Here is a 16,331-nt window from a genome sequence, read left to right on the forward strand (position 1 = left end):
GTTAGGGCTATAAAAATATACTTTTTGAAACTTTATCTGACCATACCTGTTTTTTACTGCTTTTGAGTCTGGTGGGTGGGGGTTTAACATAACAGTAAGTTTGTTTTCCTGAATAGTCCTAGGACTTTAGTAGTACTACCGTCAATCAAATCTCTCGTCTCTCCTAATACTCCATTATACTACCTCCAACCAAACGCCTATCTTACCTGTAATTTCTGTTTGCAAGTAGGGCTAGGCCCAGGGCTGGCTCCACGGGAAACAGCAAATAAGGTTGGCAATCCTGGGCGGATAAAATTTCCTCATGGCGGTGATACTACTGGTGTGACACAGTGGCAGTTGCTTGCCTATGAAAAAAAGAAAATGAAATCTGGTTTGTCCTCCTGAGCAATACAAAGGTACAATACAGAATATAGCAGGTGACAGAAGTACACTAGAACAGTGCCACGTTGTAGCTTAACAAATGTTAAAGTATAACTAATTGGGTTGAAGTTCTTTGACATTAGCCATGGGTCTTTGTCAAGCAGAGTAAGAATATATCCTCGGATTTCTTCACCAGCCTGTTGCTATCACCTTATCCTCCCCAGCAAGTGTGTGGATTTATTGCTGTAATTTAGTCACACATCAATCAAAACCACACAGCCCGGGGGAAGAGGGTTAGGGCTTGAAAAATGGATGGGTACGGGGGTTTTTGGGAAAGGTTTTGGGAGACAAGAAAAAGTAGCACAGCATGGACGAACAATTGTGAACATAAACAAATCTTTGGGTACAAACCTATCCCTCAATCTTTGAAAGTGCATACACTACTGTAACTGCATGCATGTCAGTTAAAAGTAATTACTACTTTCGACAACTGTGGAAGAAAGAATGCGACAGTACAGGGCGTGGGTGGAAATATTGATAACTATATTCAACATAAGGTCTCTGTAGCCAGATACCTGAGAGCCTTGCTGGTCACTATAAATCCATTCACAACAACACTCAATGGGGTTGGTCTGGAAGGTGTCAGGTTTACTCCCCGTGATCCAGTCGATGCAAATATGGTTCCACCTCCAAATGTCACCAACACCCAGAAGTGTAAACACAGGGTGTTCGAGGCATTAGGCGGGGGAGAAAAATAACAAACTAAAATAAAAAATGTGGGATGGGTAAAGGTAGGGTCAGCAGGGAAAGGATACCTGTAACAGAAGACAAGACAGGCATCAGTGAAGTGCTGTCCTAACATACAAGGGTACTCTCATATAGTCTCACTAAATAGTCTGCAAGTCTCCCGCCTACTCATGGGAAATGTAGTTTCATAGTACGGTAGGCGCTTAGGGGCTGCGTAACCTGACAGAAGGTATAGTAGATAGAAAAGGAGAAATTGCTTTTTTTCTAGGTGTCCCCTCACTCACCAGGGTTGCCCCTTGGTGACATGCTTCATCATTGGGGCCATCCCAGTCCTCTACGGCCTGGGGCGTGCTGCGACTTGCGAATTACGTAGGAGCACTTACAAATGACTATGTGTGGTGCAGATGTGATAGTGGAGTGGACTAAGTGATGTGTTAAGGGATCAATGTAGAAGCAGAGAGAGAGCCAAGAAATGCAGTCACAGTCAGAGAAAAAGGCAAGGGATACTGTATCTATGTGGTTGTAGTGGTCCTGTTGGAAGTGGTAAGTAAGTTGCCCGCAGAAAAAAAATCCTCCTATTAGCGGCACTCCTCCATTGCAGCCGACGCTTCGTCCATCGATGTTGGTCACCAGAAGACACCCTGTCCACTGCCTGCCTGATGCTGAATTGTGGCTCGCTACTGTGAAGCCTGACTCCATCCTTTTTTCCCCATTGCAGAGACTGAAACCCGGCCTGTAATTATTCAACGAAAAACAGGAAGTGATATAATATTACAACACCACTGATAAATAAATATAAGGCATGTAGGCTGTGGAGTGCAAAAAGTCACAATTTGTTTTTCCTAGTAGACAGTACAATGTTTTTGAAAGTGCGTACTCTGAGTCACCTTTTGAAGGATGTATGGGCAAATTAATGTATCGGATCTTGCCCCTCAAGCTAGGTGTACTGTAAACTGTGTTTTAGAACAAAATTAGATCTTCCTAGCAGTGCTCCCACCCAGACCCTTACTAAAGCCAGTCGCAAAAATGTAGAAGACCCCCAATCAAATCTCAAAAAACGAGGCCTAGCAGAAAACTGGTGACAAAACTTACTTTGAAAGTAAAAGTAGGCCGAAGTACCCTAATTACCCATTACCCACCGTGGATTGCATTCAAACCACTTGCAAGCAACCAAGCAAAAGTAGCCATAGCCAGCATCGCTCCAAGACTCGAAATCCCCCCCACTCAAACACATGCAATAGAAATACTGCTAACCCTAACGAACCCTAAGTTAAGAATAGTGGCAAAGGCTTTCTTTAACTATGCCAAATCCCCCCTTTCCCACCATGGATTTTCTTCAAATGACTTGCAACCAAAATTACACATTCTCACGAGTGCTCTAAGACCCCAGAACTCAGTTTGAAAAATCTAGAACACCCCGAAACACATGCAATCCTGCTGCTAGGGCTAACCCTAACGAACCCTAAGTTACAAAAAGTGCCAAAACTAAAGGCTTTTCCGCGCGGATTTTGTCCCAACCACTTCTACCCGGTATTAGACCTTCCCAGGAATGCCCCAAGACCCGGCAACCCACCCGCCAAGAAGCGTAACACCCCCAAACAGGCCAAAAGCAAAATCTCATACTTGCAATATTTCTGGGCCTTCGGTCCAAACGCGCTGCGTAGCTAGGCCATAAGTCGGGGTTGGCACGACGGATTTCCTGAAAAGCAAATGCAATCAAGATTAGAGTGTCCCAGCAGTGCTCCCAGACCACGAAACTCACCCGCAAACAGACGGAACCCCCCCTAAGAGCACCTCAAAGGCAAGCAAGTCATCAAAAACACAAAAAAAAATCCGCCTGGGATTTGGTCCAAAACACTTTTATCCGGTATTAGAGCTTCCCAGCAATGGCCCCAGAGCCGTCAACCCAGGAGAAAACGAGTAGAAGACCCCCAAACAGCCAAAGAGCAAAAGTACAAAAATGGGGACTTAGTCACTTTTTCACAAATTTCCCAAATCACTCCGCGCGCGCTCTGCAGCTAGGCCCTAAGTCCCCTCAGCCACCATGGATTTGCTTCAAACCTCTTGCAAAGTAAAGTATATATAGCCAGCAGTGCTCCCACACCACGAAACTCACCCGCAAACACCAGGAAGCCCCCCAAACAGGCCCCCGAAAACGCTACATAGAGCAAAATGTCAGAAATAGCCCCAAAAAAAATCGGCCTGGATTTTGTCCCAACCACTTCTACCCGGTATTAGACCTTCCCAGGAATGCCCCAAGACCCGGCAACCCACCCGCCAAGAAGCATAACACCCCCAAACAGGCCAAAAGCAAAATCTCATACTTGCAATATTTCTGGGCCTTCGGTCCAAACGCGCTGCGTAGCTAGGCCATAAGTCGGGGTTGGCACGACGGATTTCCTGAAAAGCAAATGCAATCAAGATTAGAGTGTCCCAGCAGTGCTCCCAGACCACGAAACTCACCCGCAAACACCAGGAAGCCCCCCAAACAGGCCCCCGAAAACGCTACATAGAGCAAAATGTCTGAAATAGCCCAAAAAAAAATCGGCCTGGATTTTGTCCCAACCACTTCTACCCGGTATTAGACCTTCCCAGGAATGCCCCAAGACACGGCAACCCACCCGCCAAGAAGCATAACACCCCCAAACAGGCCAAAAGCAAAATCTCATACTTGCAATATTTCTGGGCCTTCGGTCCAAACGCGCTGCGTAGCTAGGCCATAAGTCGGGGTTGGCACGACGGATTTCCTGAAAAGCAAATGCAATCAAGATTAGAGTGTCCCAGCAATGCTCTCAGACCACGAAACTCACCCACAAACAGACGGAACCCCCCCTAAGAGCACCTCAAAGGCAAGCAAGTCATCAAAAACACAAAAAAAATTCCGCCTCTGATTTGGCACAAACCACTTTTAGTGCTTCCCAGCAATGGCCCCAGACCCGTCAACTCACCTGCAAAGAGGTAGAACAACACCCCCACAAGTGCTGAGTCTTTCTTCATTGGGCGTAAACCAGCCCTCTGCTTTGATGGAAATAGGAGTCTGGACTCTGGAGGAGGAGGATAGAGGAGCATGTTCTTCTGAACTTGTGAACCTGAGGAATGCAGACTGCGGCACCTTCAAATAAATTAGCAAACAAGTGAAGACAGTTCTGCTGATGGGCTTGTCTTTGTGATTATCTGATTAAAGTTTGAATTATATTAACTGTGCACAACAAAGAAAGACAGACACACAGGAATAAAAGTGAATAAGGATGAAAAAGAAAGTTATTGATTCGTTGTCTCATTTTCAGGGCTCGAAGTCGGTATCACGGTCCAGGAATAAGAATAAGGCTTCGTCATCATACTCTGCGAATTCAGCCCGGGTGAGGTCAGTGCCACCTGACAGAGTAGAAATTCCCTCATCTATGGTGCTGGCCACCTCCTCTTCATCCGGCACGCTCTCTCGTACTCTTATATCTGGTGGTATGAGGTGCTGATTCATCTTGATCATTGTTAACCTCTCCACATTTTTGGGCGAGAGGCGGCTCCGTTTGGGAGTTACAATCCCACCAGCCGCACTGAAAACCCGTTCAGAAGACACACTTGCGAGTGGGCAAGACAAGTAGTTTAAAGCCAGGTTGGTGAGCTGTGGCCACAATTCTTTTTTCCCATGCCAATACGCCAATGGGTCAGAATTAACATAGACCTCTGTGGAGTCATTCAGATAGTCCTTCACCATCGACTCAAGGTCCTCCTCCAAGGTTCCTCCACTTTGCGTAGCTCTTGCTGTGCCTCTGACCTTTTGAGAACCAAACCCACGCAGAGCTAGCCAATCCTCTTCAGCCTCCAATGTTTCTGTTGTCTTTCGTGCAGATGATCCGGTTGCCGGTGTCTTTAACGGCTGAGAGGTCACTTGTGCCACAGCCACAGGTGCAGAAGTGGATTGTTTTGACTGGGGATGGCCTGCTGATGTACTGCCATTTCCTTCAATTTCCAGCCGTTCTGTTTCAAACTTCTTGGCTGACAAGGCTAGCCAACGTTTGTACTTTGTAACATCTTCATCAGCAAAAGCAAAGAATGCTCTGCCTGCCAGCGCCTTTTTGTAGCGTGGATCCAGAATAGTAGCACAAATGTAATGCTGTTCTGAGTGGATCTTTTGAAGACGTTCATCACCTTGTAGGAGCTCTAATAATTTCTCAGCCAGAAGCAAAGAGTCTTTCTTTTTGTCATCTTTTCGAAACACAGAACACACCTCCTTCAGTTGGTCCTCCAGCATGTACAACAATGGGATAGCTTTTCCCAAATTAGAGTCCTCCTTGCTGACTGCACGTGTGAAGACCTCAAAAGGACGAAGCATGCGTGTTAGGCTTTCAACTATGTTCCATTGCGGCCCACCCATCCTCAGCTCCTCTATACCCTCTTTCAAGAAATATTGATCGAGTTGCGTATACTGCTCATACAGACGCTCAAGCATGTAGAAGGTTGAGTTCCAACGTGTTACCACCTCCTGGATGAGTGCTTTCACTGGCATTTGACTTTGATATAGCATGCTCCTCAGCTGCTTGCGGGCCTTAAAAGAATGCCTGAAATGCTTGCAAATTTTTCGGCAGTTCTCCAATACACTGTACGCTGCACTGCGTTTATTACCCAAGAATTTTTGGACAACCAGGTTTATACAGTGCGCCAAACACGGCACTCTGAAATAGTAACCGTCCCTCATGGCCTTAACTATATTGGAGCCATTGTCTGTGGAAACATAACCAACCTTGCGTTTTAGTGGGGACAGACAGTTAAGGACCTTTGTGTTAAAGACATCCAAAATGTTTTCTGCTGTGTGACGTTTCTCCAAACCAAACATGGCTAGTGTTGCATGTTTCCGAGCACCTTTAAAAACAATGTTAGTGTCAACACCTGAGTTTAGCTTTGCTTTAGCCCCTGAAAAAGAGACCCAGTGTGCAGTGATGCACATGTAATCAGCGCCTGCGCCACTGGTCCACATGTCTGTTGTCAGATGTATAGTGTGAACAGCACTCTTCTGCAAAGCTTCCCCAATCACCTTCAGAACATCTTCATGTAGTGCTGGAACCGCAACTCGGGCAAAATAGAACCGGCTAGGAACCTTCCATTTAGGGCAGAGCGCTGTCACTAATTCTAGAAAACCAACCCCTTCTACAAAAGAAAAAGGGAGAAGGTCCAGAGCTAGCATTTTAGCCAGCTTAGTGTTATACAGACGGGTCATTGGGTGGTTGCGTTCATATTGCGCTTCTGTAAACAACATCTTTTTAATGTTGCCCTGGACCAATGATTTACGGGATGATGATGATCTCTTCGACCCAGTTACGCTCGCTGATGAACTTTTCCGCATTGATGTCTCACTCTCTCCCACACTCTTAGTGTGGCTCCCATGGGGTGTGCTGCTGACATGGGAACTGGGTGTAAGTGAAGTGTTTGAATCGTCTTCTACCTCCTCGTCATCAGCAGATGACAAATCAACGTTTTCATTACGTGCAATTCCGGCTTTCTTGACCGCCTCTAGGTGCGGAAACCATTCGACAGGGTGCCTTCTCTCAAGATGACCTCTCTGGCCTCCGGTACCATAGTTAGAACCAAGCTTACCACGACTAAATCGAAGCTTACAAAGGCTACAAATGGCTATGTTTTCCTTTTTTGGGCAAACACTAAAGAAGTCCCAAACTGGAGACTTGAAATGTCTTCGGGGGCCGGAGGAGGCGGCGATACTGGTGGTGGTGGTCCTGCTGCTAATGACAGATGAAGTGGAGGATGTGGATTGCCGAACTTCAGTACGTTTTGCACTTTCACCACCACGAATTGAGGTCGAGGACGAGGTGGGTACCTTCTTGCGAAGAAATATGGAAGCGGTAGGTTTTGGTGTACTACTTAACTCCAAATCTAATGATTCCATTTCCATTGCCTCCTCGCCGACATCATCATCACGCTCAGCAGCTTCTCGGGATAGGGTCAAAATGTCTCTTTGCTGCATGCCCGGTGGGGCTGCAGTGACCTTTGTGATGACTGGCTCGTCGTCATCGTGAGAGGCTTCATCACCAGCAGTATCTGTCACTTCTTGTTGAGCCTCATCACACTCCATAGGTTTGAGTTTTTGGACGACCTTCCTTTTACGCTTAGGTACCGGTGGCAGATCATGGTGTGCCTCTGCCTCACTGTCAGACCGCAGTTGTGGTGGTTCCCAAGACAGATCACTTGCACCAGAACGAGGTGGGCTTGAAGAAGATGTAGACACCCCCCTTGATCTTTTCCTTGCTAGGGATGTGGAAGACAATGAATGATCATCAGGAGGAGTGGCTTCCAATGATACCTCAGCTTCATTGTCGATTTCCAAATGTGCCCCTACTTCGGGAGGAACAACTATTGTGGGCACTTGTGAACGTCCATGCACCTTTGCTTGCGCATCTCCTTTTGCTGCCTCTCCTTCCACATGTACTTGGGCGTGTACTTGCACATGGTGTTGTTGTTGCGGCTGTGGTTGTTCAACACTTGTCAGATGAGTTACAACAACCTGTGTTGATTCAGGGACATTGCTGCTACTTTCTTGCGATGAGCCAACATCACTGGTCGATGGTGATTGGAGAAGTACACTGACTGCCTCTGAAGCACTCAAGGGCTTTGACTTAAGTTGGCGTGGTGGTGGAGGCACTGAACCCAATGGAGCAGGGGTGCTGCTCTCAGGTTGGTCCCCAGCAGATCCTGCTGCTGCAGGCGTACTTTTTTTTTTGCTCCCAAAAAAAGTGGCGGGTGGCACACCAGCCTCCTTGGTAACTTGCTTCTTCTGCTCCTTACTAGCAACTTTCTTGCTAGAGGAGCTACGGAGAACTTTCTTTGGGGCCATCTTCTTCAGAGCAGGTCAGACAGCAGGCCGCAGTTGCACGAATTGTAGAGTTGTCTGAGGCCAGACGTGACGTCGCGTGACGTTATGCTGCACACACACACCGCTGCAGGACTTCTTCCTGGCACTGGTGGTTCTCTTGAGTCTTGTGCACCTAAAAAAAAAGGAAGACAGAGGAACATCAGTTCAGTTATAGAGCACAAAAAAATCGAAAAACACTGCAAAATCAGCACAATCCCAATCAATCCATGGCCTCCATGATGTTTAAATTCAAGACAACCCACAGAAAGACTAGGCCCATGCTAGACTGAAATACCCCTGGTGAAAAGGCCACAAGTACAGGCCCAAAAATCGAAAAACACTGCAAAATCAGCACAATCCTATTCCATCCATGGCCTCCATGATGTTTAAATTCAAGACAGCCCACAGAAAGACTAGGCCCATGCTAGACTCAAATACCCCTGGTGAAAAGGCCACAAGTACAGGCCCAAAAATCGAAAAACACTGCAAAATCAGCACAATCCCATTCAATCCATGGCCTCCATGATGTTTAAATTCAAGACAACCCACAGAAATACTAGGCCCATGCAAGACTCACTACCCCTGGGCATAAATAAAGGTTGAAAAGTAGGCAAAATGGTTGGAGGCCTAACAACAAAGCCTGCATTCAAAATGGCCACTTGCCTGCCAGCACATGGCCAGTGCCTGTAGCTGCACTCAAAATGGCCACCAGCCACATGGCATGTCCCTCCCCATGAACACCCCCAAAAATCGAAAAACACTGCAAAATCAGCACAATCCCATTCAATCCATGGCCTCCATGATGTTTAAATTCAAGACAACCCACAGAAAGACTAGGCCCATGCTAGACTGAAATACCCCTGGTGAAAAGGCCACAAGTACAGGCCCAAAAATCGAAAAACACTGCAAAATCAGCACAATCCTATTCCATCCATGGCCTCCATGATGTTTAAATTCAAGACAGCCCACAGAAAGACTAGGCCCATGCTAGACTCAAATACCCCTGGTGAAAAGGCCACAAGTACAGGCCCAAAAATCGAAAAACACTGCAAAATCAGCACAATCCTATTCCATCCATGGCCTCCATGATGTTTAAATTCAAGACAGCCCACAGAAAGACTAGGCCCATGCTAGACTCAAATACCCCTGGTGAAAAGGCCACAAGTACAGGCCCAAAAATCGAAAAACACTGCAAAATCAGCACAATCCTATTCCATCCATGGCCTCCATGATGTTTAAATTCAAGACAGCCCACAGAAAGACTAGGCCCATGCTAGACTGAAATACCCCTGGTGAAAAGGCCACAAGTACAGGCCCAAAAATCGAAAAACACTGCAAAATCAGCACAATCCCATTCAATCCATGGCCTCCATGATGTTTAAATTCAAGACAACCCACAGAAAGACTAGGCCCATGCAAGACTCACTACCCCTGGGCATAAATAAAGGTTGAAAAGTAGGCAAAATGGTTGGAGGCCTAACAACAAAGCCTGCATTCAAAATGGCCACTTGCCTGCCAGCACATGGCCAGTGCCTGTAGCTGCACTCAAAATGGCCACCAGCCACATGGCATGTCCCTCCCCATGAACACCCCCAAAAATCGAAAAACACTGCAAAATCAGCACAATCCCATTCAATCCATGGCCTCCATGATGTTTAAATTCAAGACAACCCACAGAAAGACTAGGCCCATGCTAGACTGAAATACCCCTGGTGAAAAGGCCACAAGTACAGGCCCAAAAATCGAAAAACACTGCAAAATCAGCACAATCCTATTCCATCCATGGCCTCCATGATGTTTAAATTCAAGACAGCCCACAGAAAGACTAGGCCCATGCTAGACTCAAATACCCCTGGTGAAAAGGCCACAAGTACAGGCCCAAAAATCGAAAAACACTGCAAAATCAGCACAATCCCATTCAATCCATGGCCTCCATGATGTTTAAATTCAAGACAACCCACAGAAATACTAGGCCCATGCAAGACTCACTACCCCTGGGCATAAATAAAGGTTGAAAAGTAGGCAAAATGGTTGGAGGCCTAACAACAAAGCCTGCATTCAAAATGGCCACTTGCCTGCCAGCACATGGCCAGTGCCTGTAGCTGCACTCAAAATGGCCACCAGCCACATGGCATGTCCCTCCCCATGAACACCCCCAAAAATCGAAAAACACTGCAAAATCAGCACAATCCCATTCAATCCATGGCCTCCATGATGTTTAAATTCAAGACAACCCACAGAAAGACTAGGCCCATGCTAGACTGAAATACCCCTGGTGAAAAGGCCACAAGTACAGGCCCAAAAATCGAAAAACACTGCAAAATCAGCACAATCCTATTCCATCCATGGCCTCCATGATGTTTAAATTCAAGACAGCCCACAGAAAGACTAGGCCCATGCTAGACTCAAATACCCCTGGTGAAAAGGCCACAAGTACAGGCCCAAAAATCGAAAAACACTGCAAAATCAGCACAATCCTATTCCATCCATGGCCTCCATGATGTTTAAATTCAAGACAGCCCACAGAAAGACTAGGCCCATGCTAGACTCAAATACCCCTGGTGAAAAGGCCACAAGTACAGGCCCAAAAATCGAAAAACACTGCAAAATCAGCACAATCCTATTCCATCCATGGCCTCCATGATGTTTAAATTCAAGACAGCCCACAGAAAGACTAGGCCCATGCTAGACTGAAATACCCCTGGTGAAAAGGCCACAAGTACAGGCCCAAAAATCGAAAAACACTGCAAAATCAGCACAATCCCATTCAATCCATGGCCTCCATGATGTTTAAATTCAAGACAACCCACAGAAAGACTAGGCCCATGCAAGACTCACTACCCCTGGGCATAAATAAAGGTTGAAAAGTAGGCAAAATGGTTGGAGGCCTAACAACAAAGCCTGCATTCAAAATGGCCACTTGCCTGCCAGCACATGGCCAGTGCCTGTAGCTGCACTCAAAATGGCCACCAGCCACATGGCATGTCCCTCCCCATGAACACCCCCAAAAATCGAAAAACACTGCAAAATCAGCACAATCCTATTCCATCCATGGCCTCCATGATGTTTAAATTCAAGACAGCCCACAGAAAGACTAGGCCCATGCTAGACTCAAATACCCCTGGTGAAAAGGCCACAAGTACAGGCCCAAAAATCGAAAAACACTGCAAAATCAGCACAATCCTATTCCATCCATGGCCTCCATGATGTTTAAATTCAAGACAGCCCACAGAAAGACTAGGCCCATGCTAGACTGAAATACCCCTGGTGAAAAGGCCACAAGTACAGGCCCAAAAATCGAAAAACACTGCAAAATCAGCACAATCCCATTCAATCCATGGCCTCCATGATGTTTAAATTCAAGACAACCCACAGAAATACTAGGCCCATGCAAGACTCACTACCCCTGGGCATAAATAAAGGTTGAAAAGTAGGCAAAATGGTTGGAGGCCTAACAACAAAGCCTGCATTCAAAATGGCCACTTGCCTGCCAGCACATGGCCAGTGCCTGTAGCTGCACTCAAAATGGCCACCAGCCACATGGCATGTCCCTCCCCATGAACACCCCCAAAAATCGAAAAACACTGCAAAATCAGCACAATCCCATTCAATCCATGGCCTCCATGATGTTTAAATTCAAGACATCCCACAGAAAGACTAGGCCCATGCTAGACTCAAATACCCCTGGTGAAAAGGCCACAAGTACAGGCCCAAAAATCGAAAAACACTGCAAAATCCGCACAATCCTATTCCATCCATGGCCTCCATGATGTTTAAATTCAAGACAGCCCACAGAAAGACTAGGCCCATGCTAGACTCAAATACCCCTGGTGAAAAGGCCACAAGTACAGGCCCAAAAATCGAAAAACACTGCAAAATCAGCACAATCCCATTCCATCCATGGCCTCCATGATGTTTAAATTCAAGACAGCCCACAGAAAGACTAGGCCCATGCACCACTCACTACCCCTGGTCAAGGCCCCAACAACAGGTCAAAAATCGAAAAACACAAAATTTTACAAAAAAAAAAAATCGAAAAACACAGAAAAATCAGCACAATCCCAATTCATCTATGGCCTCCATGATGTTTAAGTTCAAGACAACCACAGTCCACCCACCACTGAGTACCCCTGGGGAAAAGGCCCCAAAACAGCCCAAAAATCGAAAATTCCAAAATTGTAGTTGCAGCAACTGTAATGCCCCAAACAAACTTACTTGTAAAATTTCTAATCCAACAGTGATCCAAAGAAAGTCAAAAAGGCCTCAAATCCAAAGATCCAGCAGCATCCACAAAAAGTAATCCTTCCAGGTCCACATCCGAATGAAAAGTGACCAGGAGATGGACAAAGCACTGGGAGGAGCCTGCTGAACAGGAACAGGAAGTTGAAGACTATGGGGCACTTCCTTCCTCCCACCCCCCTGCCCCCCTCCCCAAAATGGACTCCTCGCTAAAAAAGTGCAGGCAAATGTCAAACTAAGGAGTTATTCACATAAAAATCATCATTTCTAGAAGGTTTATGCTGCTTGCTGGTGGATTTCTTGTGCAGAATTGCAAATTTATATTTTCGCTCGCCGCATCTCAAATCTCGCAATTGCGAAGTACCGCGAGACGTGATCTCGCCGTACTCGCGTTGACAAACTATCGCTGGCAAGCCGCGATGACGTAATCGCGCTCGCCAATTCCCGCGGGATCACACAGCAAGATCCAAAATGGCGCAGCACTCGCAAACTATCGAAAAAAACAACTCGGCAAACGATGATAAACGCCGCGCGCCGCAAAAATTGTATCACCAACGCCGCGCGCCGCCAAAAAAATCCGCTGCGTGCGAATTTGCGGATTTTGCGGGAAATCCGCAAATCTCGCGGATTGCGGATTTCCCGAAAATCCGCAAAATCCGCGAGCGGAACGGATTTTCCGCCCACGCTTAGACGGACACCGCACACCCAAGGCCAGGCCACAACACCCGTACCAGCGACACCCCGAGAAACAGGTACACACAGGGGCAGCAAAGAAAGAGAGGCAGCAAAAGAAAAGCAGGGAAGAACCCGGGAGGACAACAGGAACCCAATGGAGCCAACAGGAACCCCCAGCCAGCAGCCAATAGAGCAGGAACACCGTCCCACCTCCCCAGCTGGGGTCCGGGAGCCATGAAAGAGCCCAGAGCAGGAAGGATCAGAAAAGCACCTCAACAGGATGCATCCAGAAATGTGAGAGGCAACCCCAACCCGCAGAGCAAGCAGCAGGAGGCAGAACACAAGCAAGCAGGCACGAGGCCCCGAGACAACACCCGCACCCCCACGAGCCACAGCTGCCCAAGGGAGCACAGCCCACAACACCAGGACCCATGCACAGCCCCCTGGAGCACCCCCAAAAGGAAGCACCCACAAGACCCACGCGGATAGGAACCAGCAGAAAAGCAAGGCACAAATCCCCAATCCCAAGGGGACTCAAGGCCAAGACTCCCAACAAAGGAGAACACGGGAGGCCAGGCGGGAACTGAAATATCGACCAGGGAAAGCACATGAACAGAAGTCCTTGCCACCAGACGGTAACACCAAACCCCCGCCCCTGCAAGAAACAAGGGAGGACAGCGGAGCAGCACTCCAACCACAGAGAAAGCGGGGCACATCGCCACTCCACAGATCGCCACAATCAGGGCCACCAGATGCTGCAGACAAAACAGCAATGGAAAACACCAGAGCCAGCACACCAGAAAGGGATAAGTCCCACAGCAGGCGAGAGCAGAGCACAACAGCCCGCACCAGCAGGGGGCCTATGGATGTGTCACAGGAACCCCGGCAACACCGCCAGAGAGCACGCCAGGGGAGACTACCGCCATGCGGAACCCGCAAAGGGCAGAGTCCCACAGCCCAGGGGCGTGCCCCCCTCCCCCCCCAGGGTCTGTGGCCGCAGTCCCGTGGAGGGTCAAAAAGGCTCATCACAATGCAGAAGCTGTAGCGAGAAGAGCAGCGCAAGTCACCCATCACAGGAACATATTGTGGCGAAGGAGGCTGCGAACAACCTCAACATTTGCAAGGAAGCACGGCCTGTCCGCTTGTGGAGCCACGACTGTCCGTCGAAGCACAAGTACGAACCGGGCCACCCAGCACCAAAAGAAAGACGCGCTTGCCCCGTCTAGCACCACCAAGCACAGGAAAAGAGGCAGCAATGGAGCAGGCAAGGGATGGAAGCCGCCAAGCGGAATGGGGGCCACCAGACAACAAGGCCCCCACCGCCAGTGCACAGCAACCGCGCGCCAAAGCCCTGCAGCAAAATACCCCCGTAGCACCTAGGCACCGCAGAACAGTGCACAGGGGGAGGCAAAAGGCACTCCAAATGCCAACACACCAGGAGACCGGCAGGAGCCCATCCAGCGCAACATGTCTCACCCGGCCAAGCACAGGAAGACGAGCCAGTGACCCGGAAGAAAACCGGGAACTCCAGCCCCAGCCACAAAGGGCTGGGAGGCCATGCAGCAAGCAGGACACACCGGCACCAACAGTGACTGACTCCCAGCAAGCCCCACAGGACAGGAGACAGTCCAGGGAACCCCGCGCCCGCACAGCCAGGCAGCAGGGCGGGAGGAGAAGAGAAGCACCACCACTCCAGCCCAGCAGGAGCAGCACAGTCAAGTCCAATCTGTCGACAGACAGACAAAAAAAAGAACAGGCGGGATGCTGGGTAAATGCTGCTTCTGTACTCCCGGTGGGAGGGGCTGTGTTAGGGTCCCAGCATTCCTCTTGTTTTTTTCTGTCAGGAGATGCTTATCTCCACTTTGTTATGAATGGGACGAGGACATGAGGGACCTGGGAGTAATGTAGGACTACTCCTCTTACGACTTCCTCATCCCAATACATGCAAAAGGTGGTTTGCCCTTGTACAAAGACAGAATTTACCTATACTAGCCCTTAAAAATAATGTTTTAAATATGTACACATAGTCCCCAACTTAACTCCTCCCACTTCTGGTAGCTACATATAGAGGCTACATCATATTAGACGTTCTAGCAGTCCCATTGCACCTTTGGTCGATCACCAAATGACAGGGAGAGTGCAAATCCGGGACTGTGATGAGGAAGATTGGGACTCAAAGTAGTGAAGATTTCCTATAAGTAACTCTCCTAGTACATATTCCTCGGTCCTGTCCTTACAATGTGAGGATGTACCAAAGCAGAACCAGTCCACCGACAGAGAGCCAGAAAAAGACACAGAGGACGGTGACTACTGCTGACTATAAATACGACACCATAAAGACAAGACACATGGACACAGAGGACACAAGGAGCAGTAGTCTACCACCCACCCTTAACCATGAAGGAGAATATGAAGAAAAGAGAAGAAGGGAAAGGAACCACCAAAATATGAACCTCTTTTGGGAAACCCTGAAGTAGAAAGACGAAACACATTAAGAGTCAAGCCAAGGTTCTGCGGAAAAGACCACCAAACACTGAGTTGAGAAAAAATACGTACAGAACAACTCAAAACATAGATTTGAGGTGACCAGAAGTTCAGGCGGCCATTCCGGAATCTAAATTCATGATCTGATAAGGACTTCACAAGCGAGAGGGAAGCCAGTAACAATACTGAGCCCTCCTACCACTCTACAGATCAGTGATTCCCAGTGGCCCATGGACAATCTTTAAGAGGGAAGATATCTGTAAACTGTCCTAGAACAAGAGCACAGCAGGACAACCCGCTGAATCACAGAGGCCATGAAAACAGTGATGGACACCTACCTCCCAAAAGGAGAAGCCACTGAAGCCTAACCAGAAACAAGCATTGGTAAAGCCAATAGATCTTGCCTTTGGGATCTATTGGCTTTGCCGATTGATTTTTGTAGCATCACAGCATGTTCAAAGTTTAAAATAAGAAAGCCTTCGACATGGCCGGCCCCATCATTTTGTAGGCGCAAGCATCATGCATTAGATGATGAGCAGGTCGTCATTCACTTCTCCATTAGCTGAATTAGAGATGTACAAAGTCTGCAGAAAGCTGGCAAAGCTGCATGTAGTGTTCACATGCTATTAGAAGTGTGTTAATATGAGCCTGATAAATGGGCACTCGAGGGTGCTTAATGCTGAAGCTCAAACACCCTAGTCTTGGCTAAACAGGGTGCATAGTTTGTTTTCTTTGCTCTTGTTGGTTTTTAATTGCTTCCTAAAATTGGTAACAAGTGGAGCACCTTTAAAATGGAAGTTGTCGGTCTCTAAACCTTGTCATGCTCGCCACCGATGCAGCTTCATTATTCTGAACTGCTTGAAGGCGGTCATAGAAGTGTATTATTGCACTTACTGGTTAGACTATAGCACATATTAAATGAAAATTAAGCATTTTAATCCAGAAAAGTTGTCTCCACAACCTT

The sequence above is a fragment of the Lissotriton vulgaris genome, chromosome 2_1 (genome assembly GCF_964263255.1).
Source record: "Lissotriton vulgaris chromosome 2_1, aLisVul1.2, whole genome shotgun sequence".
Taxonomy (NCBI): Eukaryota; Metazoa; Chordata; class Amphibia; order Caudata; family Salamandridae; genus Lissotriton; species Lissotriton vulgaris.